Source organism: Lynx canadensis, chromosome B1, assembly GCF_007474595.2.
Source record: "Lynx canadensis isolate LIC74 chromosome B1, mLynCan4.pri.v2, whole genome shotgun sequence".
NCBI lineage: Eukaryota > Metazoa > Chordata > Mammalia > Carnivora > Felidae > Lynx > Lynx canadensis.
In genome coordinates this window covers 42,228,790-42,255,614 of record NC_044306.2, presented here as the reverse complement: position 1 = coordinate 42,255,614, position 26,825 = coordinate 42,228,790, and the positions used below count along the sequence as shown (strand labels likewise).

Sequence of the window (26,825 nt, the reverse complement as noted above, 5' to 3'; positions counted from 1 at the left end):
TATTTACATGAAGTTTTTCAATTGAGCAGATAAACAAAGACAAAGTTCTCTTAAAAAACAAAAAAACTTCATTAGGGATAATGCAGGTATAGCACTTGGTCACACTCCTGAACCTGTTTCTTAATGTAGCCGTTCTCCCCACTAGAAGGAGCTTTCTATGAGCACAAGGGTGTTTGACCCAGTTGCATGTCTTTGCACTTGGCCTTGTACCTGGTTCACAACAAGAACACAGTACTTTTTTTTTTTTTTTTTTTTTTTTAGAAATGTTGGGATAATTTCCCAACCTAAGCAAAGCTATACTCCAAAACACAGCTGTGTGACCATCATTAAATGACTTTATGTTACAAGTTTATGAGATTTCTCCCACTGCAGTCAAGTACACCGTGCCCTCTAAGAGCTGGCATCCTTTAGTTGGGCGATATAGAATAAGCAAGGTTAGCAGTTTATGTAGGAAACTTCCAGCACCCAGCCTTTAGCAAAGTTAAGGTTCGATTTAAGTTTGTAGAAAGGTAGGAAATTGCCGCAATATATTCCGTGGATAAGGAGAAGTTATTTTTATTCTTTTCTAATTTTTGTTTATTTATTTTGAGAGAGAGAGAGAGAGCGAGCAGGGTAGGAGCACAGAGATAGGGAAACAGAGAGAGAGAGAGAGGGAGAGAGAGAGGGAGAGAGAGAGAGAGAGAGAGAGAATCCCTAGTGGGCCCCAAACTGTCAGCATAGAGCTGGACGTGGGGCTCGAATCCATGAACCATGAGATCATGGCCTGAGCCAAAATCAAGCCAGACACTTAAACGACTGAGCTACCCGGGTGCCCCAGGAGAAGATATTTTTTAAAATGACATGAACTTTGGGGTACCTGGGTGGCTCAGTCGGTTAAGCATCTGACTTCAGCTCAGGGCATGATCTCACAGTTCATGGTTCAAGCCCCACTTTGGGTCCTGTGCTGACGGCTCAGAGCCTGGACCCTGCTTCGGATTCTGGGTCTCCCTCTCTCTGCCCCTCCTTTGCTCATGTTCTCTCTCTCTCAAAAATAAATAATAATTTTTTTTTTAATTAAAAACAAACCAGAAGTTGGATAGGCCTGGGCCTGAATTTCCACATAACAATAATTAGCTGGAGCAAAATAGTGACTTTCCACTTCGGACATAGAATATTTGTCATAGTCGTCACCATTTTATATTGTCTTATCTGGCTAGTTTCACTCATTTACATTACTTTTAATTGTAGACATTCCAGTTTTCAACCCTGAACCTAAAGTTTTCTGGACTGGGATGGCCATTTATCATGAAAAATTAGGCTCTTGGACTCCAAAGTTACTTTCAAAATGATCTAGGGGTGCCTGGGTGGCTCAGTCCGCTAAGCATCCAACTTTTGCTCATGTCATGAGCTCACCACTTGTGAGTTCGAGCCCCGCCTCGGGTTCTGTGCTGACAGCTCAGAGCCTGGAGCCTGCTTTGGATTCTGGATCTCCTTCTCTCTCTCTCTCTACCCTTCCCCTGCTCATGCTCTGTCTCTCTCTGTCTCTCAGAAATAAATAAACATTAAAAAATTTTTAAAAAATGATCTGATCCAATCCCTGTGGCCCTACTTCTATCCCCCAAACTTGTTCATTCAATACTTGTTTGGTTTGGCTTTTCAAAAGTGGAATAGCTTTCTGATGTTATTAATATTGTCATATATTTTCTTGGTTTAAAAAAAACACACATAGAGAAAGGAATTAAAAAACAAAACACAAACATGTTATCTATCACCTGACATAGAGATACATTAGAAATTTCGATACATATCTGTGGCCCGTACGGCAGATGGCTCCCTAAGCTCTATTCAAATTCCTGTAGGTAGTTTTACTTCATTTTAGAAGATGGAAATGTAAGTTGCATATTTCTCAGACTCCCTTAAACCTCAGGTTTCCCATGCAATCCACCTGCCCCCAAGCCAAAGCAGAGTGAGAGGTCTGGAAGGTGGAAATGAGATCAAGCTGGAGTTTCTGATGCATCTGCAGTTTCTCCCGACAACAGCATAATCGTTCATTCAGTAAAGGCAATGAATGGCACAGGGCCCGTGTTGCATTCAGTCCATGCGGGACACAGAGCACCCGTGTTGTAGGCGTGATAGCAGCCATAGTAGTGGGTTTTGAGCCAGCAAGACCTCTGATTGCGACAGCTTCCTGGGGGGCCAGTTCTACAGTGGAGTTTGGAGAGTCATTACTAGAGCTCACAACCCTTTGCAATGACTTTGTAAGTGCTTATTTCCCTGTGTTAAATTCCTCTGAGCCTAAATGGTTAGAGTGGATTCTATTATGTGCAACTGAACCCTGACTAACAGTGTATTCTTCCAGCTTTCCTTATACTTGTTTTCAAAAAGCAGGCTCCCTTTCATATAGTAAATAATGTAGGCATTCTTTTTAAATTAAACTTCCTTTGTGATCATGTTTGTTTCACATTCACTTGTAATAACTAATACAGAGTGACTCCATGTACCTTTCGCAGGCTTCCCCATGGTAACATCTTGGAAACCTGTAGTACAACATCACAATCAGGGTATTGACATTGATGCAATCTACTGATTTTATCCAGATGTTCACTGTTTTACTTGTGGTCTAGTGTGTGTGTGTGTGTGTGTGTGTGTGTGTGCGTGCACGCGCGTGTATGTCTAGGTAAACACAGTGTGTAGCTACATGCACAGGTTCATGTACCCATCACTACAAAGTACAGAACAGTTGCAACACAAGAATCCCTCATGTTGCCTTTTTATAACCACACCCACCTCCCTCACCTCTTCTCCAATCTCTGACTCTGTCAATCTGTAACATGTTCTCCACTTCAGTGGCTTTGTCATTTCAACAATGCTTAATGAATAGAACCACACAGTATATATTCGCTCAACCTAAAACGCTACCAAGTTGTTGCCTATATCAAGTACCTCCTTCCTTTTTAGTGCTAAGTGGTAGTTCATGGTACCAATGTCCACAGTTTGACCATTCACCCACTAAAGACATGGATTTTTCCTGCGTTTGGCTATTATGAATAAAGCTTCTGGAATATTCATGTGCAGATTTTTGTGTAAATAGAAGTTTTAATTTCCCTGGGATAAATGCCTTAGAGTCTAATTACTGGTTCATATGGTAATTGCATATTTAGTTTTGTATGGAACTGCCAAACTGTTTTTCAGAGTAGCTGTAGCATTTTACTTTCCCGCCAGCAGTGTGAGTGATCCAATTTCTCTATACATTTGTCAGCATTTGGTATTATCATTTAAAAAAAATTTAGCCATTCTGGTGCATAGATAGTTATACCTTTTTGTGGAGTAGGCATGATTTTATGTCAATTTATATCACACCACATTGTAATTTCAGTGGTTGTATATAATTTTTATACCATTGTATTCAGAATTGCTATCCCACAGTATTGCCTTTCATTTCCATAGCATTTTCACATATTTTATCATATTCAATGTTGACTGCTTTATGGCTTCTTATTATCATCATTCCCTTTTATGTGATGAGATGGAAGCCACAAAAATAAATAAATTCTGCAAGGTCAGAGGAATGAAACTCTGTTTATTGAGCAACTACAGCGCACAAAGCACACGGTATCATCTCCTTCAATTATGCCAATATTTCTGCAAGTATACGCTATTATTCCTGTTTGAAAGGGGTAAGGAAACAGGTGCTTGGAGCTACCAATACGTGATTGAGCTCAAATTGTTATGTTTTCTTTGTCAAAAAAGCCCAAAAATATATATAGACATAGAGACAGAGGGTAAAGAAAAGAAATACACACATTACCACACGCTAGAGGGAGACCCACTAGAGACGTGTGTCTGCCTGTCTGTGGCAGGCCGCGCACAGTGGCTCTCCAATCTCCCTCCAAACTGCATGGCGGTCCCCACTCCGCTGTAGCGCTCAGCAGTCGCTGAAGGAACTGGTACCGCACCCCGGGTTTCTGGCGTGTGTTTGCCCTGCTTTCCTTTGCAACATAGTCACCTTTCCTTCTTTCTTAAAAACGTTTTTAGGTTGATTTATTTATTTTGAGAGAGAAAGAGAGAGTACAAGTGGAGGAGGGACAGAGAGAAGGAGAAACAGAATCCCAAGCAGGCTCAGCCATCAGTGCAGAGCCCGATGCGGGCTTGAACTCAGGAACTGGGAGATCATGACCTGGGCCAGGATCAAGAGTCAGGCGCTTAACCCACTGCACCATTCAGGAGCCCTTCCTTCTAATTTGAGAAGATAAAAAACAAAACAAAACAAAACAAAACAAAAAAACAAAAACAAAAACAAAAACAAAAACCCATATGAAATGGAAGTCTTAGGGGATGTTCTAACTTTGTATTTCTACTGAGTAAAATGTTTTCTCCATAATGTGCCACATTTTCCACCTCCCTTTCATGCGTCTGCCCCTGAGATAATATCGTGGGCAAACTTGCTGTCTCCTAGCTCAGCACCTCACACCCGGCTGATTGTACATCCTGGGGAGGCTTGTGTGATTCCAGAAATCTGTACCTCATCACTTCACACAGTCATGAGTTCTGGGAGGTGGGCTGGTGGGAGGAGACAGAACAGAACAGATTGCAGAGGATCACAGGTTCAAGAATTAACCAACCTTGGGCAAGTCAGATCACCACATTCTTAAAATGTAGCATTGGGCTGGGCGCCTGGGTGGCTCAGTCTGTTAAGCGTCTGACCTGGGCTCAGGTCATAATCTCATGGTTCATGAATTCAAGTTCTGCACTGGGGCTTGCACTGGCAATGAGGAGCCTGCTTGGGATTCTCTTTCCCCCTCTCCCCCTCTCCCCCACCCCACTTATACTCTCTCTCTCTAAATAAAAAATAAAGTTAAAAAAAAAGAATTCCATAATTTGGCTATTGTTGATAGCACTGCTATAAACATTGGGGTGAATGTGTCCCCTTCAAATCAGCATTTTTGTATCCTTTGGCTAAATTCCTAGTAGTGCAATTGCTGGATTGTAGGGTAGTTCTAATTTTAATTTTTTGTGGAACCTCAATACTGTTTACCAGAGTGGCTGCCTGCACCAGTTTGCATTTCTACCAACAGTGCAAAAGTGCTCCCCTCTCTCCACATCCTTGCCAGCATCTGTTATTTACTGAGTTATTAGCTTTCGCCCTTATGACAGGTGTGAGGTGGTTTCTCATCATGGTTTTGATTTGTATTTCCCTGATGATGAGTGATGTTGATCATCTTTTCACATGTTAGCCATCTGGATGTCTTCTTTGTAAAAGTCTCTATTCATGCCTTCTGCTCATTTCTTCACTGGATTATTTTTTTTAGAGCCCAAATGTCCATCAGCTGATGAATGGATAAAGAAGATGTGGTGTATATACACAGTGGAATACTAGCTGGTGATGAAAAAGAATTAAATCTTGACATTGTAACAACATGGATGGAACTCGAGGGTATTATGCTAAGCAAAATAAGTCAATCAGAAGGACAGATATCATATGATTTCACTCGTATGTGGAATTTGAGAAACTCAATAGATGAACACAGGGGAAGGGAAGGAAAAATAAGAAAAAAGAGAGATGGAGGCAAACCATAAAAGACTTAAATACAGAGAACAAACTGAGGGTTGCTGGAGGGGAGGTGGATGGAGAGAGGGCTAACTGGGTGACGGGCACTTGCAGAGATAAGCACTGGGTGTCATATGTAAGAGATGAACCACTGGGTTCCACTCCTGAAGCCAAGACTACACTGTATGTTAAGTAACTTGAAAATAAATAAAAAGAAACAAATAAAATAAAATAAATTAAAAAAGAAAAAAAAAGAATTAAAATAAAAAGAAATCAGTAAAATTGCAAGCCTGAATTTCAATTCTGATTATTGGGAGTGATTTCCCCTGAGATCCCTGGGATGCTACTGGCTGCTTGTTCCTATTAGTCACTTACGTGGCCATGAGACATGGCCTGGGTAGGAATACAGGCACAAAACAGTGCCCAGATCTCTGTAGTAGATCTGTCTGTCCACCATAATCCTTCCTGGTTTTCCAGTACTTTCTTTCATCAGGATACAGGGGGTCACCGAAGTGTTTAGTCACCAGCCTCCTCTGTGCCATGCTACTACAATGATTAATAAATTATTGTGAGAGCCATGACTACTTCCGCCGATGTGGAATCTTCCAGAGCCGGTTCCTATCCAACTGTTGTCACATGCCTGTAATTAGCCACCAGCATCGCTGAATGGTAACCCTTAATTGAAAGCACATAGTGGAAAAATAAAATCAAGCCCTCTCTGGCCTCCACTCCTCCTACTGCTAAAGCCAGGAGGGACTTGCAGATCATTCATGATAATACATTCATCTTAGAGACAAGTAAATGGAGGTTCAGAGGCTGATGGCTGGCTGGCAAGAAGGCCAGGCTGGAGCTCAGGTTTCTCAGCTGCACGGTTTTTCAGAACCTCACTGCATTTGATCACGTGGCAGCTGCTAATACCAAGCCTGCTATAAAGAAACAGAGTCTGTTTCAGTTTTGTTTTGTTTTTGGCGGTGTGATGGTGAGAGTTTGAGGGCAATGCACCTGGGTTGGGGGCGGACTACCTATCAACTACTCCTCTGCTCCTGAGGAATCAGATCCTAAATATTGGCAAATTACAGCATAGCAAAACTACACAGATGTCTGTGATTTCCCAAGTTCTAGAAACAATATTTTAAAAATATGGATCAATATAATGATTCTACCACCTTGGGACTCCTTCTTTTTGGTGTGGAAGGTCAAGATAAGCATCAGGAAAAAATACACTGGAAAAGTATCATAGGTTGCATATAAGGAAGGCAATTCTGCCAGAGACAACACCTCAAGTGGCTTGTAATCTTGTTAAGACTATTGCTTCTAACACATGGGACAAAATAGAAAACAATTTACAACAGGCTAGGGTTGGGTGGTATGATGATGCAGGTAAAACACTAGAAACTCTGCAAAAGTGGAAAATATGATTGTTGCTCACAATTTTATTTCTAGTTCCCCTTCCACCCCACCAACTCCTGGCATCTGGTAAGCCCTTGTTAAACACACTATGCCATCTTGTCTAAGGTAGCACTGTTGTAAGGAACACCATTCTATTTTGATAATGTTTTATACTCTTAGGAAACAAAAGCAGTGCCAATTAAATACATCATACCAGTTTTAGAAATGTTAAAATTTAAACAAAAAAATGTATCTTAAAATTAATGAAAGATAGTATTTATGCATGAATAATGAATGACTGACTCAAGTCAGAATCCTGGGGCAGCTACCCACTGTGTGTGGAATTCTGAGCAAATCACTTTAAGTTTCATTATCTTGACATTAGAAAATAATAATAATAATAATAATAATAATAATAAATCTTACCTCAAAGGTTTTTCATAATGACTAGAATGTATAACTTATGACAAGCACTTTGTAAACTCAGAGTTTTAATAGAAAATATTAATTAGCTAAGTTCCCAAATTAACCCATATGCAATATTTGCAATGGTTTGGAAGGAAAGTGTTTTGTGTGACCTACAGTGTCAAGAACTACGCTTACTGGAAAGCACAGAACAGTCACTGTCCCAGGAGGATGGAGACAATTTGGACTAGCAGACCATGTTCCATGGGCTCTGAATTGTTGGGAAGTGTAAGTCTTTGTTGAAAGCAGATAGAGAGAGAGACTGGCATTAGGCCCAGATGCAGAATCAAGGGCAGAAAGAAAGGCAATTGCCCCAGATGTCTGTCTATAAAAAACAAAACTCAAATAAATGTGGCATCATTTTACTAATTTCCAGGCAGAACTTCTCATGTAACTGGTCAACCACAAATTGCTTCTAAACCAGTAGAAATAGACAAGTCTGGAGCAGACTACCATTTTTTTTAAAGTATAGTTGACACAAAATGTTACATTATTTTCAGGTGTACAACATAGTGATTCAACTTCTCTGTACCTTATGTTGTGCTTACCACAAGTGTAGCTGCCATCTGTCACCATGCAAGGCTATTACAGTACCATTGACTGCATTCCCTATATTCTACCTTTCATCTCAGTGACTTATTCCATACCTGGAAGCCTGTATCTCCCACACCCCTTCTTCACCTATTCTGCCTATCCCCCTACTCTCCTTCCTTCTGGCACCCATCAGTTTATTCTCTATATTTATAGGTTTCTGATTCTGGGGTTTTTTTTGTTCTTTTATTCATTTGTTTTGTTTTTAAATTCCACATATAAATGAAATCATATGGTATTTGTTTTTCTCTTATCTGTAGCAGACATTTAAAATATTCCTCTGTAGTGCTGCTTATGTCTGTTGAGATTTTTGTATCTTTCATGTTGGCAATCCTAGTTGACTGAAGTTCTGAATAAAACAATGCAGGATGTAACATGGCTTGCCAAAATTTAATGATTCTTTTAATTCTGCACATTGTAAACTATTAATGTGTCCCAGGGAGTTGTCTGCTCCTGAAAATAATGAAAGTAAACTGGAGAATAAAGAATTAAGGGAAAATAGAAAGCACATTACAAAGTTCGCTTCTTGGTTTTTTCCATGCATATTGACTCTGCTTTAGCAAATACAAGTAAATTTAATAAGTGGAAGAGTTTCCTTAAAAATTGGATATCAAATTCTGTCAAGATAGCTCGTAACAGAAATCTCTTTGTTCCTCCCTCTACTAAATAAACAGTGAACATATATTTAGGAAATATAGCTTGAAGATGGTATCATGTCTAGGATATGGTGCCACCCACTTGTACCCACCTGGTATTTGAGACCAGGGGTGCAATAACAACAATCTCTGTCATGGAATTCCCACCAGAAGAATCATGGGAGGTTCATAACCCAGTGAATTCTCCATTCTCAAGGAACAACCCAGAACAGGTTTACTCACTCAATTGGCCACTGAAATTCTCTGAAGCTGCCAATTTCTACTTCCTCTGCCATTGTCTTTGTCCACTGTTGGCCATTTTCTTGGCTGCAGGACAAGCACGCCCACCGCACTGCTGGTGTCCCACATCCAAACATGGTCCTTGAAGCGCACCCCTCCACCATCGTTCTGACCACCTGATACTATTAAGAATTAGACAACTTTGTGTACCTCTTCATGGGCCTCATCTCTTCTTCCCTCTTTATCACATATGTGTTGCACAAAACATTGGTGACTCAAGACTATCTCTTCCCCTTGTTATGAAAGAGTTTCCTGGGCATATAGTTTCCTGGGGCTGCTGTAACAAAGGACCACAAAGTGAGTGGCTTAAAACAACTGCAATTTATTCTCCCTGTTTGGAAGGCAATAAGTCCAAAATCAAGGTGTGGATAGGACTGTGCTCCTTGCGGAGGCTCTGGAGGAGAATCCTTTCTTACCTCTTTTAGCTTCTTGTGGTTCCAGGTATTCCTTGGCTTGTGGCCACATCACTCCAGTTTCTGCCTGTGTTGTCTTTTCTGTGTTTCTCTTCTAGAGACACTTGCCATTGGAGGTGCCTGGGTGGCTTAGTCGGTTAAGCATACGACTTTTGATCTTGGCTCGGGTCATTATCTCATGGTTCCTGAGATCAAGCCTCACATCAGGCTCTGTGCTGACAGGGCAGATCCTGCTTGGGATTTTTCTTTCCCACTCTCTCCGCTCCTCCCACACACATGCACTCTTGGTCACCCATGTTCTCTCTCTCTCAAAATAAATAAATAACCCCCCCCAAAGAAACTTGCCATTGGATTACAGTCCACCCAGATAGTCCAAGATGATCTCATGTCAAGATCTTCAGCTCAATTATATTTGCAAAGACCCTTTTACCAAATTTACCAAATAAAGTCATATTCATAGGTTCCAGGAAATAGAGCATAGACATATCTTTGTGAGGGCAGTGGGAGGGGGCACAATTCAACCCACTGCAATGAGTGAGAAGGTCTTGTTTTCTTAGTTAATGTCTATATTCCCACTGCAGTAACTCTTACTTATCTCACTTTTTAGTTTCTCACATTCTCTTATGGAGAAAATTCAATTAAGGTTGATCAAGTCCTGAATTACAAGATGGTAAAAGTTAAAACAAATTATGCCCTATTTAAAAATATTTTTTTTTTCCAAACTTGACCTTGTTTTTCAGAAAGGTACTGTTTGCAGGTAGGACAGAATGTTTTATCAGATATCATTTGATAAGTGACCATGACCTGATGGCCAGGGAATATGTGCACTGCATTGAGCATACATAGAGTGTGTCTGCTGTCCCTCCCCCTGGAGGAAGAGAAGGAAATTCTGCAGCCATCACCACATCCAGCTTGTTCTACAGGACTGCAGCTGTGTCCTAAGAGGCTGAGGGAGATATTCAGACTTTTGATCTTGGCTATCTTGAGGTTAACTGAAAGATCTCTCTGCTACCTTCATTATTGTCCAAAATATAAGCTTCTCAGGGGATTTACAATTTTTCTTTACATTCATACCCCAAATTCACACCTCCTTTCTCTTGATCCAACTTCCCATTGCTCCCCTGCCTCTAAAACTCATCTCTGCAATCTTCTGGAATGCACGTTCCAAGAAAAGCAGACTAACCTATATCCTTAATTCTGTTCCCAACGTTCTTAGGTAATGGTCCCTAAACCTGTTGATCATCAGAAATTCCAAAGAATGGTTTAAAATAGATGCCAATTTCCTGTTTTAGGTCTATTAGAATCTCCTGAGGCCACAGGACAGCTGTGTTTAAAAATTTCCATAAGTCTTGGGGCACCTGGGTGGCGCAGTCGGTTGAGCGTCCGACTTCAGCCAGGTCACCATCTTGCAGTCCGTGAGTTCGAGCCCCGCGTCGGGCTCTGGGCTGATGGCTCAGAGCCTGGAGCCTGTTTCCGATTCTGTGTCTCCCTCTCTCTCTGCCCCTCCCCCGTTCATGCTCTGTCTCTCTCTGTCCCTCCCAAAAAAATAAACGTTGAAAAAAAAAATTTCCATAAGTCTTAGTGAGTATATGTGTTGATTACGGGACACAGTCAACAGCCACTGGGAATTATCGATACAACGAATGTGAAATAAAAATAAAATAGCTAGAAGGACAAATTTGGACTTGGCAGAATGACAGAAATATGAAATCTAAACTTAAACTTACAATCTTTTAATGGGAGGAACTGCCAGGTCCTATCTGTTTTATATTCTCAGGCATTTTGCTCGAGTGAGAAATTTCTACCCTACTTGCTATTAACTTTTCATGTAAAGAGCAGTTCTGTATTTTTCCAGAGTAGCTTTACAGCAGGTCGTCCCATTAGGGACTTATCCACAACCATATTTTCTTTCTCTGGTAAAGGTAGGAGCAACAAAAGGAAGGCTCCCACATCAGCAACTATTTTGTACAAGCACTCACTCTCACTCAACTTAAACATCTCTTGTTTACCTTGATCCAACCCATCAAAGGATCGATATTCACACACAAGTTCTTCCAAGGTTCCAACATTACCTTCTACACGTTGGACTTAGAAATCTGCTAAAAAATCTGATTCATACTTTGCTTGGCATTAAGCTATTTATTTAGAAGATGGTTTCTTTTGTTTTTTAAAGTTTTGCAGACAAGCCAGTTTCATCTCTGTATCTCTCCCCACCCCTCTCCCTCATCTCTCTTTTTCTTTCTTATTTTTGCTCAAGATTCAAAGAATGTTTTTCTTGTATTGCCTTACAGCTAATATACAAAATTATTCCACTTTGGGGATAAAGGGCATATGGGTTAATTTACCACTCATGTCTGGAGCTTTTATAATAAAAACAAGATGTAGATAATATTGATCTCCAGGAAATATTTTATATTCAATTGTTCTTCTGGAAAAAGATAAAACCTACCACTAGTGAAAAACACAAAAAGACAACTTTTTGGTTTTCATTTGTCAATTCACTTTCTCCTTGACTTCAATCTTCTCCAAAGATACTACAAATGAAATCCCAGTCTCCATATCCATTGAATATGTCTTACTGAAGGACTTTTGACTTTCAGAACCTATTCAATACCTGCCTGCTCTGAGAATTGTAATGACCAAGTCATCCCATAGCGGCCACTGAGTTTCCACCCTGGATTATTTATTTGTTCACTGTTCATGTTTGCAAAGTTTTTCCACACTCCTAGCAGACAAAGATTATGTATCAGTAAAGATAGTAACAGTGCAGTAGAAAGAACTCTGGATTTTAAGTCAAAAGTCTTGATAAAGGAATAGAAATTTTGTTTTGAATGTTGCTTTCTATGATATTCAAGATTTTCTTCATCTTTTTTCCATGCCAATCAGATGTTAAAAAAAAGAAAAAAAATAGACAATAAGGGCTTAGTTAAGGTTTTGAGCAGGAAAATGAGCCAATAAATATTTAAATGGAGATTGGAGAACCAAGCTTATCTTCTAACTGGTTCTATCATTAATGAGTTGCATAAATCTTTAACACATGCTTACTTTATGTTTGCATGTGAGACATAGATTTTAGCTTTTTGAAAATTAATGTTGATGCTTTTGGAAGTCCTCCTGAGATGCCCAGTTGGCTTACTTTCTATAGGTAATTAATGTGGTACCCAAGAGGTGCCCCTGAAAGTCAGTGTAAAGCCTAAACAAGTCTTTTCTTGACTTCTAGGATGAATCCTCAGAGGCAATGAAAATTTGTTTTTGCTACCTCTGTTTCTCTCTGTCTCCCTTCTTTCCTTCCTTCCTTTTCTGTGTTTTCTTCTTAACTCTATGGGGTTTGGGTTTTGTTTTGTCTCTGCTTCTGGTTCTTGGCTCAATTAGGTTGTAGTTCTTATTTGCCTATGTTGCCTAAGCTATTGCTCACTGGTGGCAAGGATGACTGGGGGGCTGGTTTTATGACTTGACCATCAGGTACTCTCTATCAGACGGCGATAGGGATCTAGTCTAGATAACAGAGAATTTGGTTTCTTAGGTTTTGTTTGTTTGTGTGTTTGTGCAAGAAAATGTCTTGCTTCTTCTGGAAATGAGAACAGATCTTTGACATTGGGATTAGTGCAATTTTGTTTTCTATGTTATTCTGTCCTGTGGCTGCAGTTGTGAAGCATAAACTGCAAGGTTTCTGTGTCTGTAATTGAGAAAAGCCTTTTCCTCTCATTGTGTTGTGTTTGTGTGTATTAATCTACAAAATATATTAATAAGTTATAAATTCCCTTAAAATAAATGAGCTCTGTTTTCATCGGTTTACAAACGTTAATAAACATTTACTTAAACATAATATTCTCATAATTTCCCCAAAACAAAGAAACTGAACTTCTAATGCTTCAGATGTGCTAACTTTTACAGGAAAAAAAAAAAAAAAAGACTTCTCATAAAACTGCTAAATCAGAAGCTATGCTTTTATTATGGAAATGAATCCTTGAGCAGATCAGACTGGTGTGATAAATTTGCTTTCAAAATAGTGATATGTATTTCTCTGGCTTTACCAGTGTGGAGTGTAATACCAATACACATTTTATTTTATTTTTTAAAGGAAGATGTAGGTTTGTATTTTGTGTTTTTGTTTTTATTTTTTTAGTGAAGACGTTGGTGAATTTAATCTCCTAAACTTATTATGCTGGTTTATTTACCAAAGAAGCTTATATTACTCCCATAAATGTTTCACATTATGAAAAGCATCAAATGATGTGTTTAGCTTGAAATTATAACTCTGACAAGTGTTTTTATATCAGTAGTTATTATATTTGGCAGTATGTCAATTTAAGCAAAATTGCTAAATTCCATAGTTAATTTTTTAAACCAATATTGAGTTGATATATATATATATATATATATATATATATGATCTTTGAATACTTGGCGCATGTATATGTATATGTATATGTATATGTATATGTATATATATATGATCTTTGAATACTTGGCTAAACTACCAAGAGAAGATTCTTAGCTTTTTATTTGGATGCATTACAGAGGAGCTACTTCCCTGGGCAATGTCAACAAAATTGTTCATTTTTGCCTCTTCGAAAAGATAAAAAGTTGTAAAAAATACATGTTTGTTGGGGCGCCTGGGTGGCTCAGTCAGTTAAGAATCCCACTTTGGCTCAGGTCATGATCTCACCGTTGGTGAGTTCAAGCCCCTCATCAGGCTCTGGAGCCTGCTTCAGATTCTGTGTCTCCCTCTCTCTCTGCCTCTCCTCCACTTGCACTCTGTCTGTCTCTCTTTCTCTCTCAAAAATAAATAAATATCAAAAAATACATATTGGTGGCTGTAAGAGTCATGTTACACATGTAAATGAGCTTTGCAGGTCTGTTAAAATGATTGATATAACAGTAGTCACCTACCTCCTAGCTATTTCTGTTAAATAGATGTTGTCTTTGTTTACTTAAGTGAAAAAAGAGGAGAGTTTGGTTTACGATAAAATGAATGGTTGTTCCAAAATGTGAAAGGATAGTGAAGAACAAAATCTGAATTCTTTTGCAGAAGGGAATTTTATTTGTCTTGAATTATAGTATATGCAAATAAGTCTGAAAAGAAGTCATAACATGTATTAACATACTGCCAAAGGTGTCTCAGTTTTAATGAGTTTATTCAAAAGATCTTTTTAAAGAGCTGCCATTCCTTTAGTATCAAATATTATACTGATGTAAAACTGGAATTAGGTTTTTGTCTCTGTTACAATGACATAATTGTCTTGGAATATTGGTCAGTTCTTCCTTACCTTCCTTGATAGATGATAAGAAAACTGGGCTAGTACCTGTTCTATGGCTTACAGTCGAGGTTGGCAAACTATGGCCTGTGGTCCAAATCCAACCCACCAACTGTTTTTGTAGATAAAGCTTTTTTGGAATGAAAGCATATCCATTTGTGTACCTATTGTCTATGGTGCTTTGGTGCTACAACAGCTGAGTTGAGTAGTTTAACAGAGACCTTATGACCCTCAAAGGATAAAACATTTACAATGTGGACCATTATAGAAAGTTTTCTGACCCTGGCTCAAACCTTCCTATCTATATAGGTGGTAAGGAAAGGCTGCTCTCTGGCCAGAAACTGTAGTAAAGAAGAGGGGATTTTGCCCATATTTATACATATTGCAGATGAAACTGGCAGAGATGAAGGTCTTGAGTTTGATTCCGTGGCTTCAAACTAGAAGAGAAAATAACAATGAAAAGCATCTGTGAAATACTGCAACAATCCCATTTCTCCAGGCAAAAGTTAATTTTCTGGCCTTACAAGTTGCTTAACACCAGGGGACCCTAGATTTGCTGACAGCGTTAAAAAGTGTCTTATATATGTAAATTAACACTTTTTACTGCAATTATGTAAATGAATTAGGCACCAACACAATGAGATCAGCTTTCCCATAGTTGAGAATAATCTTTTGAGATTATTTATGATCAAAAGGGAAACTTTTAAGACAATTATGTAAACTATAAAAATAGACCAAAGGATTATTGAATGTTCTTTTTGAATGTTTTCTGTCAGGCCCACCTGTGGATTCTGATTCTCCAGATCAGGAGTCTGAAAACTTTGCCTACAGGTCAGACACTGCCATCACCTTCTTTGTAGATAAATAAAATTTGATGGGGACAGCCATGTACATTTACTTACACATTTTCTATGGTTGCTGCCATGGGTTGAGATGAATAGTCTCACCAGAGACCATATGGTCCAAAAAGCCCTAAATATTTGTTATCTTGTTTTTCACAGAAAAATTGGTCCAATGTCTCCTCTTGGAATGTTGTTCTTTGTTTGACTTGTTATTTACTATTGATTAAGGTAGTTTTCAACTCTGTAGGAGAGATGATAATTTATGAAAAATTATAGCAATGAAAATGATATTTATCAGATGGAAATGCAACGAAAAACCTTTTTTGCAAATTATTTCTGTATAAAAGGAGGGATAATTCCCCAAATTGGAGTTTTATTACACCAAAGGATATTAAATAGTTTTGCATGAAATCTGACCACTTCATCCAAGCATAAACCACTACAAATTCTTCCTTCTCGCCAATTCTCTTGAACAGCTTCACTATTTTGTTGGTTTTCTCATTAATCAATCAAATGTATCTGTCAAGTGTTGACTTTAAAATAAAAGATGATAGTGTATATTTTTTACCTTTAGCAGAAACATTGATCAAATCCTTATGATGTAGCTATTATTTCAGCATTATTACTGATCAGAAAAAAATATATGTAAGTTGGAACCACACAAGAGATACAATTTCACAGCCATCATTATTGGCAAACAATAAATTCTGATAATATTGCGTTTGGGAGAAATTATGGAAAAAACTATACTTATTTATGGTTTATGAATTTGTACACTAGTAAAATGAATCTAAAGAACAATTTGTACTTATCTAGCAAATAAAAGATTTCAGATAAATTTGATAGAAAGCTTCTTCTCCTACATAAAAACCCTAAAAAAACCTATGCACATGTGCATGAGGACCCATGTGTAAGAATGTTCTTATCAGAGTTTTTTGTTATATCAAACAGAAAAATCTAGAAATAAGAATGTCTGCTAACAGTAGGAAAAAAACTGTAGTGTATGCATACAACATTAAAATAAATGTATTGTAACTACATTCAACAATACCAAGGAATCCAGAATATAATGTCAGGTTTAAAAAGCAAGTCAAAGAAGAATATATATACCATGTTCGGATTTACATAAAGTTAAAAATTATACAAAACCAGAATAAATTATTTAGAGATATAAACATGTGATAAAATTATAAAGAAAAACAAAGGAATCTAACACAAAATTCAAGATGGTGGCTACTTCTTAAGGTGTAGAGAAAGGTTTAGAATCCAGGAGAGGCTACGGAGAACTTTATTTATTTATTTATTTATTTAAAATTTTTAAAAATATAATTTATTGTCAATTTGGTTTCCATACAACACCCACTGCTCATTCCAACAAGTGCTCTCCTCCCTGCCCATCACCCACTTTCCCATCTCCCTCACCCCCTATCTACCCTTAGTTTGTTCTTAGTCCTTAAGAGTCTCTTATAGTTTGCCTCCCTCCCTCTATGGAGAACTTTAAACAGTTATGTTTTCTTTCTTAAACTGGGTGGCAAATAATTGAGAGTTTGTATTTGTGACTATTCTTTAAATCTTACAAATATTCTTTTTTATATATTCAACATTTAATACACATAAATCTTGGAAAATATTATTGCGGTGACAACCAAAATGGGCCATAAAAATAAGGAATACGAGGCAGGAAGAACTTCATGTATCAGTCAAGATTTTTTTTAACTGCAATATATAACACTGTGTAAGTTTAAGGTGAATAATGGGTTGATCTGATACATTTATATATTATAATATTATTGCCATTTTAATGTTAGCTAACACCTCTATCAAGTCACATAATTATCATTTTTTTTTTTTGTGGTGGAAATATTTAAGATCTAGTTTTTAGCAAGTTTGATGTTTACAATACAGTATTATTGTCTATGGTCACAATACCATGCATTAGATCTTTAGGATTTATTTATCCATTAGTTGCAAATTTGTACCTTCAATCAGTCGAGATTCCTTAGGTTGCAAATGAACAATAATAACAAACAAAAAAGAGGCTTAAGCAAATAAGGAATTTATTGACTCAAATAAATTAAAAGTCAAGGGCCTCCACTATAGCTTGATGGGGAGGGCAGGAATGAGGACTGTGGTCAAACTATGTCACCAGATTTGATTTCTCTGAGCTCTGCTTTCTCTATGTTGGATCCATCATCAGGAGATGGCTTTCCCCTTGGGTTAGCAAGATGGTTGAAGCATCATTATTTCTACATTTTCTGGGTTCAGGCCTTGCAGTTCAGTGGAAAGAAAGAATGCCTCTTATCCAATAGTCCTGGCAAATGTTCTTATGGTATGTCATTGGCTCAGTTTGGATCATGTGACCATCCTTGATCAGCCACCAGTCCGGGGTATACAGTGTTCTGACTGGTTGGATCCCAACCACGTGTCCTTGAGCCATACTTGGAAAGAACTTCAGTAAATCTGCATAACAAGGAGTGGAGAAGAGATGACTGCCAGAAGAAAAGAGAATTTCTTTCTTTTTAAAAAAAGAAAGCAAATCAATTCCAGGTGGCCAAAATTAAATGTCAAGCCTACCATAGAATCTACCTCCTTGGTTCAGTGATCCTGAGCAGAAAGTCCAGTCTAGTGTACTTGAAAGCAGGAAGAAATGGCTGCAGGGGAGTACCTGTCAGTTCTCAGGTTCCCCAAGGAGTGGAGCCTGAAGCAGAGGTGTTCATGCTTTTAACTCACCAGGGAACTTTACACAACAGGACTGATGAGTAAGGACAAGGAGGACGGGAAGGGAAGAGAGACAATCCAAACCACGTTGATGAAAGAGTCATCATTAACATGACTGGTTGCTGTGTCATTGAGAACCATCCACGAAGAAGTGCTATAAATTGCCCCTATCCCTCTCTGGTGAAACTTTTACCCCACAGGTCATACATACCAATTACAAGGCCAAGAAGCCCTGAAATAGGGAGCAAGGCACACCTGGAACAGGGGTGAAGTGAGATTCTGCTAGGTTGTACTCATGTAAAAGTGTTTGAGACCCATGCAGAGCTGGTTGCTACAATACCAGCTGGGGTAAGAAGTGGGTGAGACAGAGCAGATTCAATGCCTTGCCTTGGGTAGGGAGTCTCATGGGTGCAGAATGCATGGCAAGTCCTTGTTTTACTCCAGAGTCTTCTTCATAGTGCTAGCAGCTGAGGGTCACAGTTCCCATCACCTCAGTGATACAACAGGGCTCTCTCCCAGTGAGATTTTCCTCCCTCCTGCCTCAGAGTCTTCAGGTCTCCATCAGTCTGGTTGATGCCCCTCAAAAACATCCAGAGGCAACATTCTTTATCTGGTGTACCAGCAAGGATCAGGTGGAAGGACTCTGTTCTCTGACTTGCTGGAAGACCTGCTAAATTGACTGCCCAACTCCTGGGCTAAGTTTCAACAGATAATCAATACCAAGCCATGGTTCTTGTGAGACCCCTGTCACTTTGCCCTATGTCCAACAACCATGAGCAAAAGTGGAGAGCTGGGGGAAATCAGGGCCATATGGTGAGAATAAAAGGATGTAGGGCTCTGGGGTGATTTGACTGAAAGAAGCAGAGAGGGCTTCTAGAATATGTGCTTCACAGACAGTAAGGAGAATGGCATTTGTGGTAAGGACACTGTTTTCTTGCTGCATGAACTGTTATAGCTCCTTGAAGGTTAACTTTCCATGTAGCACTCTGCACTGCTCTGATGCATAATTGGTTTTTGGGAGGTCAGCAGTACCTCCTGAAAAAGCCCATTTGAAAAAAAAAAATCAATCTGAAACATTAAAGTGGAAATAATTCCATGCTTAGCTACAGAAACTACAGAAACACATTTCATTGATGAAAAGCTTTTAAAAATAATATAGACTTTCATTTCCTAATCCATAAAATGAGGGGTTGGATCAGGTGCTCTTGGAGGTCATTTGTTTTTCTTTGTCTTGGTTGCTAGGAAGCTTAAGCTTCAGTTGCTGCAGATTTTAAAGAGGAGTTTGGGTTTTGAGTTTGTTTATGTCTCTCTTTTGTTCTGTCCCTTTCACCTTTTCACTCTTTGTTAACAGCTTCAGTATATATGGATATCTCTGTTTATGGTGAGCCATTGCAAATCCCTTTGCTAAGCATTTATAACCAAGATCTCTTCCATTTCTAATACTCTATGATTCTAATAAGCCAATACTTGCTTTTCCCATCTGAAAAATATAAGCAATAATTCTGCAGCTCTCTCTCCCCAACTGCTGAGTCTCGGGTACACTGAAGCATCAGATGTAAATAACAGCTGTGAAAGGCTCCATGGTGCCCGGAGCACCTGGTCAGAGCTCTGACCTTGACTGTGACAATCCTGGAATGCCCAAGACGGTGGCTCGGTGTCCTGACTTTCATCATTACCAGACTCCTTCCTCAAGCACCTCCAGCTCTGGTATCCTGCTTTGAGGTACAGCCACAGAATTTTTTGACGTAGCCTTCCAGCACTCAACCTCATCAGTGGCACAGAGACATATGGGACACCTCAGGCCTTCTCTGCCAGGGTCTTTCCAGACCCTGGGAAGCCTGGCTGACTTGGTAGAAGCTCACTGAATGAAGGACCCTGGGTGGCAGGGCCCCTTCTCTGGGGCCGGGCGGGGGGCGGGTGGGGAGGGAGAAATCCTGCTCCATGTCAGAGCTGATCACCTAAGCAGGAGACTAGCAGGTACAAAGAGGTGTTACTTGGTCCAGCTTTTTCCCTCTTTCTTCCCTGTTGCCCTATCTTTGCCACAGAGCTCATTTATCTGCCTCCACAGACTTGAACTCTTTCTGTAACATTCTGTTTCAGTCACTGCCCTTGGGTTTCCTTTGTTTCCGTTTCGTTTTGATTCCATCTTTTTCTTCTCTCATCAAATGCCTCTTCCCTTTAGGAATAGCTTACATGCTAGTTTATATTCTACAGCCTAGGCCCCCTATTTTTAAACAGAGGGAAACGACTTTCATACATTCTCTTTTGAGCTCACTGTGGCTGTCTGGAAGGAAGGAGGTGAATCTGTAACTTATCACACATGTAAATCCACAGCTCATGCCTTTCCCGGATGGCTATTGGTCTTTGTGAATGTATAGTTTGAAGGCTCCACATTGATGCACCTTTTCTTCTTGCCACCTCAGGTGAAAAATCCATTCCTGACTGCAACTGTGAACTGAATGCATGGAATCTTCAGCAAGGGCCTGACAGGCAAATCCTCATTGGCCTTGATAAACTGGTGATGGGGACAGGGGAAATCATCTCCTACATAGGTACCAGATGAGTGCGAGCAGGCTGTGGCAGATAAAGGAAGGGAAACGGCATTTTATGCCTCTAGTAGGTGCTAGATATTTTCCTATGCTCATAATTATCATTTAATTCCGGTGCAACTGACTAAGAAATGATTGTTAAGCCATTAAACAGACAAATAAACTGAGCCTCTAAGACATTATGTCTTTCCCAAAGTCCTACTGCTGGTAGATGGCAGAGCTAGTATCACTACTTAGGTCTGTCTGACTACAAAGCCCAGGATTATTTACCAGGCATCATGAAAAGTGCTTTACATATATTTTCTCAAGTAATCACAATAACGACCCTCTAAGATGGGTATTAGCATCCTTGATTCACAAATAAGGAAACTGAGGCTCAGAAAATTCCATGCTGTGGGGAAATGGCAGGGAGTATGCCAACTCACTCCTGCGCCAGAGTCATCGCTTGTAAGCACCCTCCTGAACAGCCAAAGCATTTAATCCCCAGGGAGGGTGGCATGAAACACTCAACAGCTTAAGTTCAGAGCAGGCGGGTTTGGGTCCGTGGCAGGTAGGATTTCTGAGACATTCTGTTTGGCTTCCATCAATATGTACTTAAGCCCCAGGGAGCTCCGCAGACAAACAATGCACTGTCTTCTCATGTCAGGCACCATTTGTTCACACGCCCATTTCCCTCAGCCCTGAGCGCAATGCTCTGTGGGGGCAGCTGCACCATTAGCGGCCCATATGGCTGAGCTGCAGCCCACTTATCTGTAAAGGATGCACTGAGAGAGTCTGACAAAAGGCAGCAGCTTAGCTGCCTGCGGATGATCCCATTTGGAAACCAAAGCAGGGGGCCTGGGGTCCTGCAGTCACAGCACCACAGGCCCAGCCAACCCCTGACAGCAGAAGCCAATTGCCAGGGGAGAGATCTGCTCACTTAGGTGCCTAAGAATTGCTAACCAGATTTTCAGTCATTCTCCCCCTCCTTTCAAGCTACACAGCACTACCAGCACCCCTGCTCTGAAGTAGAACATTAACTATGGAGATAGAAGCCAACAGGAAAAAAAAAAGAAAAGAAAAGAAAAGAAAAGAAAAGAAAGAAACACACACACACACACACACCCCAAAATCAAAACAAATTAGGACTTTTCCATAACAAAATGGCTTACATCCTGAGTTCTAGAATGCCTGTCCTTTCTGGTGCACTAAAATTTCTATGGTAGGAAGGGATATTTCTTCTTTGCCTCTTCTGCCATGCTCCCATAATTGTTGAACTAGTTCCCAAAGAACCAGGTGGGAAAACCATTAAGTACGTCACTAGGGAGGGAAGAATGTTGAGAACAAGGGCACCGGGCTAAGAGTAGGCTTTGACATGGTGGCCTCTTCAGAGGCCTGGCACTGAGGCAGGATGGCAAGCAACAGATGTACCTTTAATAGCAAAGGAGCCACCAAGAAGAAAAGCTCAGAGATCTCAGTGCAGGTCCAAAAGAAGCCTGTGTATCTGGGGAGTTGGGAAGTAAACAACGAAATTTTTTCCAAGATGTCAAAATGGTCTGGATTTTCAGATGAGCTACCCTTAATCCATCCTCTTATGGATCGGGACAATACACTTATCTCTGACCAGAAGGAAGCCACGTGGAGAGGGCACTAAGTGTTTACCTCTTGGAAAGGAATGAGCAGTGGTGGTGTTGACAGGGAACAGGTGTGGAGAGTGACAAAGCAAGACCTAAGTGGGGACTGGGGAGCAGGGGCTGGGCCCAGAAACTCCAGGCAATCTCACCTGCTAAATGCCAGTGTTAACTGAGTGAAGGACCCATTCCAAAACATGGTGTCTTTTGGCACAGGGTGAAGCCTTCATTTATGGAAAATATCTTGTTCTCTGGAGTGATGTGTTGCTTCTCTAAGACCCAGAGAAACTTGACTGATAAAAAAGGAGAGAAAAAAGAATGAAATCATGAGAAATGACTGTTTGGGATCATAGGAGTAATATCCTCAAAGTCTCTTCTCCACAGGGAGCCCCTGAGATGCATCACAAAAGGTCATGTTTATTCCCAGATCAACAATCTTAAAGGTTAGGGATGCCCCTGAAACAAATAGGTATGGTACCTTGAAACTGAGAAATGTGTTCTTTTTACTAATGTGTAGTAACAGCACCTGTCCCAAATAGACCAGATAAATAAGAAACCACTCATTCTTCCTGGTTGGGGAACTCCTTCCTCCTTAAGAGTAACACTGGCTAAGGATGCCAGCTGGGCACTCAGAGCTTCTTGAAAGCAGCTCCATGTATGAGTCTGGTCATCTATCTCAGATGTATAGATGCCATACTTTATTAGTACTCAGAAGATCAGACCGATGCAGTTACTGTTGCTTCAACCAGTCATGTTTGGCAGAAATGATTCCATGTGACAAGTTACAGAAGACCAGGCAGCGTCCACATAATTCTCCTGGAGAGGCTCCCTCTCAGGTCTCAGTGACTATTCTGCAAGAAACTTGAGCCACTTAGAGATGCCATGTGCAGGTCTTTCGAGACTTCAAGGACTCCAGCCTAGGGGTTAGAAGCTGGAGGAGGGGGAGCTGTCCTCCACATTGACAAGTCATGTTGAGATGAGAAAATGAAGCAGGCTACTCCATACAGTTCACATGGAGTTTTATTCAGGATAACTTAGCCACAAGGGGATCAGGTGGATGACAATCCAGGCACTATACGGCTATTCTCCACCAAGTCCAGACCTTTGTCCACAGACTTTAGAGAGCGAGAGGATGTGCAGAAGGACGATGTAGTGAGATCAAAGGGTTCACACACACCTAATTGACAGATGACCTTTGATTAGATCTGGTGGCATCCACCTGTGCATCAGAAAAGGGTAATACGGTGTTATCTCTAATAGATTCATGGGAGGCCAAAGCAAGCCTCCCCCCATTCTGGCCTTGGCAGGCATTTCTAATTGAGTCTATATTAATCTTCAAGGGATCCATAACACCTAGCCTCAAAAGATGTCATCAGTTGAATATGAACAACATAGAGGTCCAAAGATGGAGTCAGTATTGTCAGCACTCCTACGCCAGGTACCAGACATGTGAGTGAAGAAGACCCCTGTTGATTCTAGCCCCCAGCTGTTTAAAGCATTCCAGCTAAAGACTATGGCATTATTGAGCAGACACATGACATCCCCACTGTTGTGTCTGAGTTTCTGGTCCTCAGAATCCATGAGCACAGTAAAGTGGTTGCTGGTTTACACCATTAATTTGGGGGCAGGAGTGTTATTTACCATTAGTAACTGGAAACACTGACTAAATGGGTGAACAAATTGGTACCAGCGCACTCAGTTTACAACAGTATGTAGCTCTTTATAGAGACCAGTTGTTATCTAGTCTAAGGTACTAAGAAAACTAATCAGACATCAGAAACTTGCTTAAAAATCAAGGTAAAGAAGATTGGTTGTCTCAAGGGGTATTTTATTCAGGCCACAGTGATAGGATCTGATGAAATACTTTGACCTTGATTTCAGGTCAACAGTCCCATTTTGATTTTGAGAAAATACTAGGAGCTGGACACTGTACCAAGGGCTCAGTATATAAAAAGCAAATATAAGGTATTCTGTTTGCTAAATATTCTGGAAGAAAATATAGACTTATACACTAACAACAAATTGAAGTCTGTGAAAGGCGTAGGGACAGGATACAGTAAGAAGGTATCACTTGAGCTGAATCTTGATTAACAAAAGCTTTCTTAATGAAGAAAAGCACCAGGCCAGCCATGATACACAGGGGGAACAGATATGCAAGACCTGGAGGAAGACAATCACATACTGGATTAAAAGAACCTTAAGATCTTTGGTTCTTTGGAGTGTAAAGCGTACACACAGAAGAATAGAGGATAAGATCAGAATGAGGAATCTGTGAAGTGCCTGTTCACAGTGGAGGTGACTCAAAGCCAAGAGATATTTAGAATTAGGAAGTCAAATGGTCAAATTGTGCTTTAGATAACTCACTCTGGTAGGTGTATCAATCATGTAACTAAGAGAGCAGGCAGCAGAGCACAGAAACTCCCTGGGTGGTTATTTCAACAGCCCAAGCAAGAAACTATGAAAGACTAAACTTGAAGAGTCATAGTAGGGTTGCCAAGGAGGGAATGGACTCCCGAATATTTTGCAGGTAAAAAATTTCAGGATTTAATAATCAGTTAAATGCAAGTTGAGGATTGGGACACCTGGGTGTCTAGTCAGCTAAGCATCTGACTCTCGATTTCAGCTCAGGTCATGATCTCATGGTTCGTGAGTTTGAGACCCACGGTAGGCTCTGTGCTGACAGCATGGAGACTGCTTGGAATTCTCTGTCTTCCTCTCTCTCTCTCTCTCTCTCTCTTTGCTCCTCCCCTGCTTGCTCTCTCTCAAAAACAAATAAATAAACTTTAAAAACAAATAAATGCAGGCTGTAGATTAAGGAGGAATCAAAGATTAAGACTATGGGGTGCTTGGGAGATACCCAAACAGAAATTTCCAGTTGAATTTGAATTATTTGAGTCCAAAAATAGGAAAACTAAAATTTGGGGGTGTATTTAAAAGTTATAAAAGTAGGTAAGATCTCCCAAGAAAAACATGTAAAGACAAAATTTTTATAAATGATAAAATAAGAACTTCGAATGTCATGCAAAGAATGGAAAAATGAGTTAAACTATAGTCATGGGATGGAGTATTATACACCAATGACAACAAATGCTACAGCCACTTAAAACAAATAACTCTTACTAAAAGACTGACAGGAAATATCAGGATGGAAAAATACATGACATAAATTATATAAAGTTGAAAATCTACAAAAAAATCAACAAATCATTAAAGGATATATAGGGAAGTGAATGAAAAACACTAAGATCAGAATAATGGAACCCCAAAATGGGCAGAAGAGGGAGTCCACTGCAGATAAATGCACAAAGGGCTGCCAGGGTGTTGCTATTTCTTATGATATGCAGAGGCTTCACAGATATTAATATTCATAGCTCCTTTGCAAATTACATATATTATTTTTGAATATTTGAAATACTTCACAATACTTTTTAATGAACCAAGAGGTGACTAGAAGACAAAGAAGTCAAACTTTAAAATTACTCTTTCAAGTAGCTTGACAAAAAAGAATGAGAGAGAGTAGAAGGAGTTTAGGTTAGAAGAAGATATAAGATTGAGGATATTGTCTTTAGAATAATATCGATGGGAAGAGATGTTTAGATCCAAGGGACTCAACACAGAGGAAAGAGAGCAGCTCACATGCAGTGAAGAGACCCCGGGGAGTCCAAGAGGACTATATATACATTTTAACATCACTAATAAAGTAATCATTGGATTGGCCCAGGAAACCTTCTGTTAAACAGTTTAATTTTCAGGCAGAAACCTTATTTTCTGGGAGTGTCCCTAGGGTCTCCCTCTACCACCTCTCAGGAGTCATTTGTGTACGGTACCTTCTGAGCCCCCAGGATAAGACATGCCTGCATGCACAGCATGACAGTGACAGGAATAGGATTATTTCTCTCAAACGCCAGGAAGAAGCAAACACAGACTATCAGTAGGTGACCATATTACAAAATGTACAAAGTTTTTCAGCACTTTGACTCATCCCAGTCATAATGGAATGATGTCATTTTGGTTTCATTTCAATCTCTCCTTTTGCTAAAGAGTTGGGAATAGTCATCTCATTGCAAAGGACTCAGGGTTCTGATCTATGCCTATGTCATTCGCCCCTCACCTGGTTATAGATGGCAGACCCCACTGCACTTACGTGGTATCCAGTTATCCAATTACAGGGGCTTTCTTGGCTTCAGTTCTCGAACAGCCACTTTGTACTTTGGGCTGCATCTCTTAAGGTTATTGCTAACTTTCTTCTTTGGGCTTCATTTACTGTTCTTTCTTTGTCTTTTTTTCAGCTGACTACAGTATGCAGAAATATAGAATGCTTTATAGTGTTCCATGCTCAGTCTTCCTTGTGTTTATTGCCCCAAGCTTACCTATCTATGCTCTCATCTTGAATTATTGCCTCTGTGGCTGGGTTACCGCCCCCCCCGCCAAAAAAAAAAAAAAAAGGAGAAGAAGGAAAGAAAGATCATCTATCTTAACAGCTGACACCCAAATTTGTCTTAAGGATAGGACTATTTTTATTTTGGAA

The 26,825-nt window shown here is 39.9% G+C and overlaps 1 long non-coding RNA gene across 1 annotated transcript in view; it reads right to left on the bottom strand.

The window, feature by feature from the left end:
* The window catches only part of LOC115511980, a 105,400-nt gene extending 96,351 nt beyond the window's left edge, over nt 1–9,049 (bottom strand). The window contains exon 1 of the long non-coding RNA XR_003968253.1: nt 8,851–9,049. This is a non-coding gene — a long non-coding RNA (uncharacterized LOC115511980). The remainder of the gene's footprint in view (nt 1–8,850) is intronic.
* Between the last annotated feature and the right edge of the window lie 17,776 nt (nt 9,050–26,825).